The sequence below is a fragment of the Notamacropus eugenii genome, chromosome 5 (assembly GCF_028372415.1).
Source record: "Notamacropus eugenii isolate mMacEug1 chromosome 5, mMacEug1.pri_v2, whole genome shotgun sequence".
Taxonomy (NCBI): domain Eukaryota; kingdom Metazoa; phylum Chordata; class Mammalia; order Diprotodontia; family Macropodidae; genus Notamacropus; species Notamacropus eugenii.
This window is the reverse complement of record NC_092876.1, coordinates 311,040,346-311,052,793: the sequence shown is the minus strand read 5'-3', so window position 1 is coordinate 311,052,793 and position 12,448 is coordinate 311,040,346. Positions and strand designations below refer to the sequence as shown.

General features: G+C 40.6%; 1 protein-coding gene across 7 annotated transcripts in view; it reads right to left on the bottom strand.

Annotated features, from left to right (window-relative positions):
* Nucleotides 1-12,448, bottom strand: part of GLI2 (GLI family zinc finger 2) — a 394,999-nt gene that overhangs the window by 248,816 nt on the left and 133,735 nt on the right. The gene's annotated exons all lie outside the window — the stretch shown is intronic.

Below are 12,448 nucleotides of genomic sequence, written 5' to 3'. Positions count from 1 at the left end.
TAACTCATGTTATTATCCACATTTTATAGATGAGAAATAGGTTCAGAGATTTTCAGTGACATGCACAAGATCAGATAGCAAGAGGCAAACTCAGAATGCAGGAGAGAAGAAACTAGAGCCCTTCTAACCCACCCCCTTTGTTTTTCAGATGAGTCAACTAAGACCATAAGTTAAATGGCTTGCTGAAGATCACATAGGTAGTTGACTGAATATTTGAACTCAGCTCCTTGTCCAATTTTCTTTCTACTGGGCTATGTTATATTCATTTAATGAGGAGATCCAAGCTAACAAGGCAGTGTGCTTATATAAAAGAAAACATTCTCCACACTATTCAAGACCCAATAAATGTGCCCTGCATTCAAAGGTGTGAGTACATGTACATTGGTTTTTAAAAAATTTTTCTTTTTATTATGAGCTTAATCATCAATAAACATTTCAATATTCAAGTAAGAACCAAAGAAGGAGTCATATGAAAATATGAACTTTTGTTATATAGTTTGTTAAATATGTATTAAATTTAACAAGGTACTCGGAAAATTATGGTGTTCCTTGTCTCCCCTTCTGAATTTTTTTTGTTTTATTTGGTCATGTGTTACATTTTTACTGTGGGTCTTTTCTTTCCCTTAAAAAAAAAAATCTATCCATTGTCACTGTTCCCCCTTCCCTCTCCCAAGGTGTATGTGTGTGTGTGTGTTTGTGTGTGTGTGTGTGATACAAGCCCTTTCTTCTAACAAATAAGTACATTCAAACAAGGCAAACCAGCACATTTCCCAAGCCTGAAACTGTAGGTCTCATTCTTCAGCTCCATCAGTCCATCCCTCCCCTCTCTTGTCCATTATATTTGTACAACTACATCCACATAATTAATGTAGCCACACATACAAGAACACACGTATATATGCACATGCATGCTTGGGAGGCAATATGGTATAATGGGAACACTGCTGGATCCTGAGTCACAGCTAGGTTTGTCTCTTGCTACGTGATCTTCTGCATGACACTGAAAATCTCTGAACCTATTTCTCATCTATAAAATGGGAATAACAATAGTGATCTCTACCTAGACAGCTTACTACAAGAATCAAATGGCCAAAAAGAAATAAATGAGTACATATAGTGCTTTGTCAATGATCATTTTTGTTTTTGTTTTATTTGGAGACAGGGTATCCATATCTTGCCCAGCTGGAAGCACAGCTGCTGCCAACCCTCTGCTGGTCAGCATGGGAGCTCTGACCTGCTGTTTCTGGCCTTCTTCCCCGACATCGTCATCGTCTTCCTCCTCCCTCACCTCCCTTTTTCCAATGGTTAATTGTGGCCAGAGGTAACCCGGTTACATCTGATTCCAAGGTCTGTACTATATTCACTATGTCATGATGCCTTTCCTAAATGTATGTATATATGTATGTATGCCTGTGTATATACATGTAAAGAGATAATTATCTGTATATTTATATAGGTATCATGTATATGTTGCATGTATATATGTGTGGAGGAGAGGAGAGGAGAGGAGAGGGGAGGGGAGGGCAGTACCTACTGGGAGGGATGTCAGCAGCCAACTAATCCAACTCTCTTATTTAAAGCTGAGGAAATTGAGGTCCAGGGCCATGAGATGGCTTGCCCAGGGTCTTCCCTTGAGTAAACATCAGAGGCAGGATTTGAAACCAAGTCCCCTGATTCCAGAACCATGTGATCATAAAAAGCTCCTGTCTTTCTAACCTACCAAAGATCCTTTCTAAACTTAAACTTGAGTTCCACACAAAGGAAACCTTATCCTTTAGCTTGAACTTGGCCCCCAGAATACCCATGCCTTAGATGGCAGCTCCAGCTGTACCTTCTCTGGTGGCCTTTCCATTTCATAGTAATTTCATGTCCTGCTGAAGAGGAAGGTCTAGAAAGTAACTGTTAAAATCAGAGCCAAGGAACTGAGCTAATTGTGATTAGAAATACATTCAGAATATTACTACAATGTATATACAGTACAAAAAAAATAAGATGATTGTCCTCTTAACCGGTTTTGTAGTACTGTGTGTGTGTGTGTGTGTGTTTTAGATGCAAAAATTCACTATGAGGGACTGAAATATGATTTTTTTAAGAGAATTCTGAGATAGCACAGAGACTGCTAGATGTGAAAGCCTCTGATTGGGGCCTCTTTTAGTAAGAAGAGAAATGAAATTATTGGGCAAAATATTGTGTCTGACAAAAAAAATTCCTTTCGTTTTGGTCAGAGGGCTGTTTAAAAACTGCATCTCCACTCCAGTTCACTAAATGCTTGTTGAATAGATTCAGCTGTTATTAATATGAATATCACTCTCTCTGTGTCTCTTTCTCTCTGTCTCTTTCCATCTATCTTTCTCCCTCCCTCCTCTCTCTCTTTCTCTTTCTGTCTCTGTCTCTCTTTCTCTCTTTTCCTCACCCCCTGCTTTTCAGTATCTCTCCCTGTCTCTCCTTCTCTGTGTCTCTGTCTCTATCTCTCCTCTCTCTCTCTTCTTCCCTCTCTTCTGTCTTCCTCCCTTTCCTTCCCCCCTCTCTCACTCTCTTCTTTATCAATCTCTGTCTCTATGTCTCTATCTAGCTCTGTTTGTCTCTCCCTCTTCCTCTCCCTTCTCTTTCTCTATATGTCTCCCTTCTTTGTCTCAGTCTATGTCTCTGTTTCTCTCTCTCTCTTGAAAGAGAAAAAAACAGTTAGAAAAATATAGAAAAAAATCAAATTCCTCTGAGCTGCAGGTTGATGTGAAGGTTTAATGGCTTTGCAAACCTACACAAACTCTAGAAGGGCAAAAAGGATTGAGGAAAAATATCTTTAATTGCTATTTCTAGAAATAACCTCCTCCAGTCCATAATGAGCTTATGCTGGAGCATAATTCTTTTTGCAGGGAAGAAAAAATAGTCTGCTCAAAAAAAAAAAAAGGAGAGGGGGGTAGAATAACAACTTTTCTTGGGTGTAGCTCCCAAAAGTCAGCCTGAAGCCTGGTGGTAAAAAATGTGTGGAAGTAGTAGGTAATGTAAGGGAATTTGGGCCATAATTTTCCACTGCTGTTGACAGTCTTCTGTTGGTAGACCAGAGAGAACCAAAAGGAAAGGAGGAACTCCCTGCCAAAATAGTAGGGTTCTGTCTTGGATAACAATTGGTTTCATAGCAGCACCCTGGAGTGGAAAGAGGAGCCAAAGCCTTAGGAGACCTGAGTGCTAGTCCTTGCTCTGTCACCGACTAGGAAAGCAAACTTCAACAACTTTACTCCTCTGAAGAACTTCCATTTCCTCCCCTGCAAGGCGAAGAAGCTTGGGACACATTATCTCCATGGTCACTTCCAACTTCTAACCAGTTGTATAGCCAAGGAGATCATCTATTTCTTGGAACTGGAGGAACCTAAATCTTTAGTGGTCTGATCCTCCCCAGGAGACATAGTAAAGGTTCAGCAAATCTTTGTTGATTGATTGAGATGAATTTACTCTCTGGGGTCCCTTCTATCAAGCTCTCCCTGTCAAATGACTACCATGTCAGCTTGAACACCAGCATTTCAAATATGCTTATCTCTGCCACAGTAACTTCTGAGAGAGTTTGGACTGTCTGGCATGCAAGCAAAGTGCATCAAAATACATCTTAGGCTTCCATTAGGGGCTTAGCCCACCACCTTCTTGTTGGTCAAAGCAACTGACAAAGTTTTGCAAAGGAACATGCTTCTATGACAGCTCCGAGTGAAGTCTAGAGCAGTGTTTCCCAGCCCAAACTGTTCTGCAGACCAGAAAGATATATAAATTATCGACCGCAGACTCCTCCACCCTCTACTACCTCAACACTGTGCACTTGTTTATTCAGAGGGTGGAGACCAGGATCCTAAGAGAGGATTGAGCCCAGGCAGGAGAGGCAGACTACAGGGAGAAGAAGGATTAAAAAGTAAAGGTTTTTTTTTTTTAATTAAGTTTATAAAATGTTAAGAAGCACGGCTTCTTAACCGGCATAAATTATCTGTACAACAGTGTACACTGGTTTTACTTCACACAAGTCACAGCTATAAATTTAAAGGCCAAGGGAAGAAGAATTGAAGCAAAGGGCTAGGACCCAAGGACAGGGCAACTAATAGTGCAGTAGACTTGAGTGCTGGATCTAATCAGGAAGACTCATCTTCCTGAGTTCAAGTCTGGTGTCTGACACTAGCTATGTGACCCTGGGCAAGTCACTTGACCCTATTTCTCCTCAGTTTTCTCATTTGTAAAAGGAACTAGAGAAGGAAACAGCAAACCAATTCACCATCCTTGCCAAGAAAACCCCAAATGGGGTCACAAAGAGTTGGACAGGACTAAAAAACCAGCTGAACAACCACAGAAAGGATACATGGGTAGATAAGAAAAGTTGACATGAGAAGCCAGGAAATTCTCATCTCCCCCTCAACACCATCCTCAGTTACTCCAACCCACACTAAGCTTTCCATTCTCCAAAATCTACTGAAAAGAATATCAGTCTTGGAGTTCAAGTCTCAGCCCTGCCACTTAGCAGCTGGGTGACCTGCAAGAATCATCTAACGTCTCTGAGGCCGAATCTCCTCCTCCTCCACGAAACAAATGATACTATTTGGACTACCTACACCACATGGTTTTTGTGAGGAAAATGCCTGAATGAGTGAAAAAGCATTTATTACACACTTACTACATGTCAAGAATAGTGCTAAGCAATGGGGATATAAATACAAAGGCATGATATCCCTAGTCTTCAAAAAGCTTCCATTCTAACAAGGGGAGAGTATACCTTAAATAACTATACAAATTAGGTACCGGGAAGCTAGGTGGTGCAGGGGATAAAGCACCAATGCAGGAGTCGGGAGGACCTGAGTTCAAATACTCACTAGCTGTGTGACCTTGGGCAAGTCACTTAACCCCAATTGCCTCATCTTGGGTCATCTCCAGTCATCTTGGTGAATATCAGGTCACTGGATTCAGATGACTCTGGAGGAGAAGTGAGGATGGTGACCTGCACAACTCTCCCTCCTCAAAACAAAGTCAAGTGCAAGTCATGTCATCATTTCTCTCATGGCATGGTCTTCTTCAGCAACGAAGGATAAACACAAATTAGGTACCATTTGCTATCCCTTCAACAGATACAGCAAATAACTTATCAAACATTTCATATGGCCACAGCACTCTTCTGTGGTCTTTGGGTGATGTGGAGATGTAGGAGACACTGCCCCCTCTCCTCAAGGACCCCCTAGAATTCACTTAGAGAGAAAAAGGAACATTAAAAAAGGCTACAGATAGGTGACACACACCCTATTATACTAGAAAATAAAAATATTTAGCATTTAAATAGTAATTTAAGGTTTGCAAAGCACTTTACACACATTATTTTATTTGATCACTGGAGGGTGGGGTGATTATGGAAAAGTCACAGCAGAAGCCAGGTTTGAACTGGGCAACGAAGGCATAGGACAAGCCAAAACTGATAAAGAACAGCAGGGTATACCATCTTTGTAACCTTGAGCGAGTCACTTAATCCTCTCTGAGTCTCAGTTTCTTCATCTATAAAATGAGGGGATTAGATGAGATGGCTGCCAAAGTTCCTTCTGGCTAATAACTATGATTTGTGATGTTCCACAGGAGCTGAAACAATAGTGGCCCCACTCAGTAGGTACCCAATAAACATCTAACTGATGGGGGTGACTTGCTGACCCCTGGAAAGCAGTGATTTGCTTCTCTTCCCAAATTTTGACACCTTGAGCAGATACCCATAGCAGAATCTATCTTCCCAAAAAGAAAGGGTTTTCAGTGGGGGATAAGGAGGAGGTTGGTTGTAGTGGGCATTTAATAATGTATTAAATTGGATGAAAGCAATCGCCTTAATCATTATCATAACATATCAGTATAGCTCTTCAAAGGTCCATAAAACACTCTTCTCATAACAACCCTGTGAGGTAGTTAGTAAAAGCATTATTATCCCCATTTTACAGATAAAAACTGAGACTCAGAAAAATGAACTCCCACAAGTCAGGATTTGAACCCAGGCTTCCAAATTCCATAAGGTTCAACACCATCATACAGACCACTGGGTAAGAGCAGAGGCAAAAACAAAACAAAAACAAATAAACAAAAAACCCACCAAACGTTGGACTTTGATGCAAGAGCTCTGGATTATAGTCCTGACTCTACCACTAATCTTAAAACCCAGGAGTTTGTTTCTTCATCTGCTAAACTGTGGATATTAATGCTTGCTTCCCTCACTATGGCTGTGGTGAGAGTCTGATGAGATCATGGATAGGAAATTGCTTTGAAAAACTTAACATTCTGTACAAACAAACAGAAGGGATGATGTTGGTGCTGCCAAATGACTGTCAGTTTTTTGCTTTCTCAGCAAAAAATAAATAATGAATGAATTACAAATTAAGGAATCATTTTTGGTTCCCAGTTATCAAATTAGAGGGCACAAGATCTAGACATTCATCTGAATGTGACCCTTTGACACAGACACACACTCCCCCAAATTCCCTTCCTTTCCTAAGCCACTAATACTGGTTTGGGTATTTTTGCTTCCCTAGACAAATTGGACTGAGCCCCACAGTATCACTTGGGAATAATACCCAATTGCTGATTTGGGCAGCTTCTTCTCATGCCCTGGGGTTAAGGATTATTTTGTGGACCTTCTCGCCTCCACTGTTTCACCAAAGTTCCCTTCTGGTCCATTTCAGACCACGATAGCCAACACAGCAGTGCTCAGATATAACAAAGAGGCATGTTCCTGAGAAGCATCAGAATTTGATTCCCTATCCTTGATTATACTATGAAAGTCAGCATCCTCTCAGGCAGGACTGCAGATGTGGTTTATTTCAATCAGTGGGAGTCAAATCACAAACCCCAGAGGCAGGATGTGGGTGAGGAGACTAGCAACCTCCAGCTGATGTTCAGTAATCTCAGGGTGTGAGCCCTCATGGGCATAATGTCACAGAGCTCATGGGTAGCCTTATAGATGACTGATGGAAAAAACTGCTTTAAATTGAGAGTAAAGTTTTAAAGTATTTTGGTGGAGGATGGAGATGGGAGGGCAGATTAGGCAGATCACAGTGAAATGGGCCCCACAGAATGAATATTCTCTTCCCTCTTTTCAGTGGTTCTTTGTCAAGCTTAGAGATGGCGAATCTCAGAATGTAGTGCCTGAAAGAGCTGACTTCTGCCCACTGATTTGACTGACAGGAAGACCTCACATCTTTCCACTCATCTACTCACCACCTTGACTGAGTTACACTCTTTCAGTCGATCTGTTCCTCCCACTTAACAACTCTATATCTGCTAGACTGATAACATTCCTACCCCCCAGCAATGACTCTGCCATCTAGTTAGTGAATTGTTCTCACGTCTACAGCAAAATCATGCCAACCAACTACAAGTGCTAGAAAAATGGACAGGAAAGCTGTGGGCAATTGGATTTTGTGATTAAGGGTAAACCGCAAATGGTTTTCAGTTTAATTCTTAAGAGAAAATCTTTCAAAAGTACCCGATGCTCTATTTTTGCCTCAGTCACTTAGGTCTAGGGGAGGTAACTTCAAGTCACAAAACTCACTGATTGTGAGATCTGGAAAGGACCTTAGAGCTCATCCTCTCTAATCTCTTCTGATATCTGCCCATTTCCTTGATTTGCTTCTTTCTGATATGAGTGGAACAAGAAAATTGTTTTGATTGAGATTTTTGGTTAGAATTATTCCAGTTAACCAGGGTTTCTTTTACTAAGGCATCTCACTTTATCTCCTAGCATTCCAAAGGTAGAGTGACAGAGTTTATCTTTATTCTCTAACCTCTGCAAAAACTGAATCACAGAGAGATTGAAGTGACATAACCAGGACCAGAAAAAGTACTATGAATTGTATAGTTTGGGTTCTCAGGTCAAAGTTTTGACTTTAAAACAATCAAAACAAACAAAAAGCAGAACAAAACCAATATTTTTTCAAGCTTCTCCCCCCTGCCCCCCCCCTCTCTCGCTCTCTCTCTTTCTCTCTCTCTCTCTCTCTCTCTCTCTCTCTCTCTCTCTCGCTCTCTCTCTCTCACTCTCTTTTTTGGCTAACCCATTCACCAATCCCTTGAAACCAAATGGCTTTCAAAAATGGTCATAACTTGGTCACACTCTTGGATCATTTTCTCTATTCCTCCATGAAAGATATTATGTGCCTCTTCCCAGAAATCTATCACTATTATAATAGTGATATAATAGCCTGTCCCTGACACAGCCTTCATTTCTTCATTTGACCATACTTATTGATCACCTGCTCTGGGCAAGTCAGAGAGGGGAACTGTTGTTAAGTCATTTTTCAGTTATGTGCAACTCTTCATGACCCCATTTGAGGTTTTCTTGGCAAAGATTTTGGAGTGGTTTGCCATTTCCTTCTCCAGTTCATTTTCCAGATGAGGAAACTGAGGCAAACAGGATTAAGTGATTTGCCCAGAGTCACACAACTAAGTGCCTGAGACCATATTTGAACTCAGGAAGATAAGTCTTTTTGAGTCCAAGCCCAGCCCTCTATTCACTGCATCGCCTATCTACCCTGAGAAGGGAATGCAAAAATGTAAAAGACATAGTTGTTGGCATCAAGGAACTCATAACTTAGTGGTTGAAATGGTCATATACACAAATAACCATGATTAATGCAGGATAGGATGATCCCAAAACATTGTGTTGCCCTCATCCATATTTGTTAATATCAACCTTTTCTCTGATATTCTATGATTCCAAATCATGAAACCTCACTACCTCCCAAAGAATCAAAATTGTGGATATCATAAGTCAGTGGAGAAGCATACGATGGGCACAAACACATTATAGCATGATACATATGACCAGCATACAAAAAGTAGAATAAATGATAACACCAAGGAAATGTGTGACTGGAAAAGGATGGCAGATCATGGCAGATGCAAAATAGGGAGATTCCAGATGGAAAGTCCAAGCACTGCAGTGCACTTATAGAAAGTATTCAATAGAACATCTCTAATATGTTTTGTGTTATCCTCTATGGAAAATAGATTACTCACAAGAACAGATAAAGTCTGGTTGGGGTGTAATTAGCACCACTGGAGGGAAGACTCATATCACTAAGATTATGTATTAATTTAAAGTCTAAAGTACTCCATGCAGCACCTAGCACTGTTCTATACATAGAGTAGGCACTCTGGGTAATTTTTAAATTAAAAAGCAAGAGACAGGATGAGATATGATGTGGTAACACAGGCACAGTCTGTCAGCTTGCTGACCACTGATAGATACTATTTAATATCACATGTGGATATTGAGTATTAGATATGTACATATGCTTATATAGTTATATATCACATATTATATATGCAAGCACATGCCCTCATATCCCTGCAAACCTTCAGTGTTCCACAATAAATACTTACAATCTGGTTAGATCAGAAGGGCATATTAAATTATGTATTTGTCTTTTTTTTTTTCCACAGGACAGCTTATACCAGAGCTTTCCCCAGAACTAAAAGTCATTTGGTCAGACTTCAGTATTTATTAGATGAGAAGCATCACTCCTCTTCACATCCTTTCTTATTGAGCTCTTGCAAAAATCTGCCCAGGAATGGGAGAATAATTTAATGATATGGGATTTTCTCCTTCTCCCCCATTCCCTTCCCCCAACACTATGGTTTAATTTATAGATTTGGGATTGCTGTAAATTATAATGTAATTATGCTGCTTCACTGGAAGCTTCCCATTGGAGAAATTAAAAAGCAATTCAGGTAAATGATCTTTAGCTACCGTGGTGCTTCCCCACAGAACTCATTAAATCTGGGGATTAAACTGCATACCAAAGACCATGCAGGCCAAACTGAACGTAAAAAATCTCTCCTTGGAACTATACTGGAGTCAGGCGGGAATATAATAGTGTCATTGCTGGGATGCCTGGTACCTCTCTTCACCTTGTATTTTATGGCATATATAACATGGGAGTTAAGGTGGCAACTCGCTTTTCATTACCACCCACTGTTTGCACCTGCCCATAACTTGCCCCCCAAATGTCCTGTCTTACTTTCAACACAAAGGTCATTTTGTGTAGGGATGGATCAGGGTATGGAATGTATGTTTGAGGTAGATTTTGTGAAGCAAGACAGAGAAGAGGACATGGGGGAGGGGAAAGATGACTTTGGAATTTAATGAATAAAACGAGAGAAAACCAGCCAATTTTTCAAAATTTCCTCTGACTTCACCTGAGATTTTTTTTTCCTTCTTATTAAATAATATAGATATAGTTCAGCTGAGGTCATTAACTGGCCCCTAGAAATGACAACGATGAGCAAAATGACATTACATGTCATTAAGGACAATCTTGAAAAATGGCTGCTCAGTGGAATGATCTGAACGCTGGTATTTTACAATATTACAGTTTGATTCTAATGTTTTGATGCAGTTTGTCCAAAGTGACTTTGGTTAGGGGCAATGTTGTGTAACATGGTTTTCTCTATTTTGTAAGAAGACCACCATCAACCCATAAGTCAGAAAGACTTATCTTCTTGAGAGCAAATTCAGCCTCAGACACTAATTGGTTGCGTGACCCTGGGCAAGTCACGTAACCCTGTTTGCCTCAGTTTCCTCATCTGTAAAATGAGCTGGAGAAGAAAATGGTAAACCACTCTAGTATCTCTGCCAAGAAAACCCCAAATGGGGTCATGAATGACTGAATAGCAATAAGACAAAGGAAGGATGACCCCTCACGGAACAATGGAAAGAGCTTTACATCTTGAGCCAAGAAACCTAGGTTCAAATTTTGGCTCTGACCTTTGGCAAATCAATCAGCCTCAGTTAACCTGTCTATAAAACAAAGTGGTAAAACTTGACCTCTAAGGTTATTTCTAGTACTAGAGTGAGGAACTGATTTTTTTTTTTTAAGTTGTTACTAACTTGGGAGGTATAAAAAAAAAATCTCTGATTCTTCACACCAGTTGTGTTCAGCACATGGGCATCAAATGATGGATTATGCTTTCCAGGCTTTAGAAGAACATGTGGTTCCCAGTATCAGCCAGTCACAGTAAAGCAGACCAGGCAGTTTCCCAACATGCCTTGCAAGATTTGATTTTATCCAAACGCCTCCAGACTTTTGAAGAGCCAGTTCATGGTCATTCAGATAGGACTATTCATAAAGTCCAGATCTGTAATTCATCATCCACACACACTTACTGAGAGCCTACTATGTATAGGGCATGGTGCCATAAAACAACATTAGAATGGGTTGCAGTCAGAATTGAAGGTTGACTTTCCCCTTAATCGCTCTTTACAGCTACACATCAATGCATGCAAGACAGCACAGAACCAATGAGGAAGCAGCACACTTTTCAAAAGCCATTTCTAATCTGTAGAATGTAAGTTTGGAGGGCACAAAATGCAATCCAATTTAATTTGGGTTTCAATCTACAGTGGCAGAAGGGAATAGTAGTGTTATTGAGTGAATTAAAATTGCTTGAGAGACAGAGTCAAGAGAAGTCAGGCCTCCCAAAAAATATGAGATAGGGGTAGAGGAATGTTGACCTAGAGCTCCATTTTCCCTAGACAAATAACCTGAGTATAAATAATAAACCGGCCCCATCTTCCTTTCCAACCTTCCTTCTTACTACTAGTCCAGCCCAACTGGTGTCCTCATAGTCTTACCAATGCATCATGTTCATTCTTAGCTCCAAAATTCTGTTCCCCTCATTTGTTAATACCCTCCCCTCCATTTTCTGTTCCTATCCAAATCCACCTGCTCCATAAAGCTTTCCCCCAATTCTCCAACCCTTCCTTTCCCTTCTTTGAATTTGTATATTTACTGGCTAAGCCAAGTAAGTTATAGTTCTTGGTGAAGTCTTCTATTTTTATCTAACTTCATCTCACTGTTTTATCGGAAGAAGTCTTTATTACTAAACAGTGTTTTTTAGTAAGCTCCTTGAAGAAAGGAGAAACATACTCCTTTGTTTTGCTCACAACATCTATACCATCACAAAGTCATACTGGATGACTGAGTAATGGATTCACCTTGCCTTATAGTCGCAGCCAAAATCTCATTTGCTTTCACACTAGCATTCCAAATGAGTTCCCTTTGGGGAGGGGGGGGGGGGCGCATTTCATTCCATATACCCAATTCTCTCCTCTCACCACAAAGTTCCATTTTCTTTCCAGGGCCCCCATCCCTCTCTGCCCCTTGGCCTCCACCTGGCAGGATCCTGGCAAAATCCTGGCTGAGTCACTGGATCTGCTCAGCAGGGCCCATACAGACAATTTCCTAATTCTTCCATCCTGCTGGACATAACATAGATTTCCAGGTGATTTCCATCACACGCCTATTAAGCCATAAAAGAAGGGGCAAGGAAAGAACACCAATTCCAGCATGCAGGCTGCTACAGTCATACCCTTGTTGTTTATAAACCTGTCAGCAGGGTTTGGCTGGCCTGTACCGGAGAGAGGCCAAACCCCTTTCAAAAAGCTGAAATTTCCTTC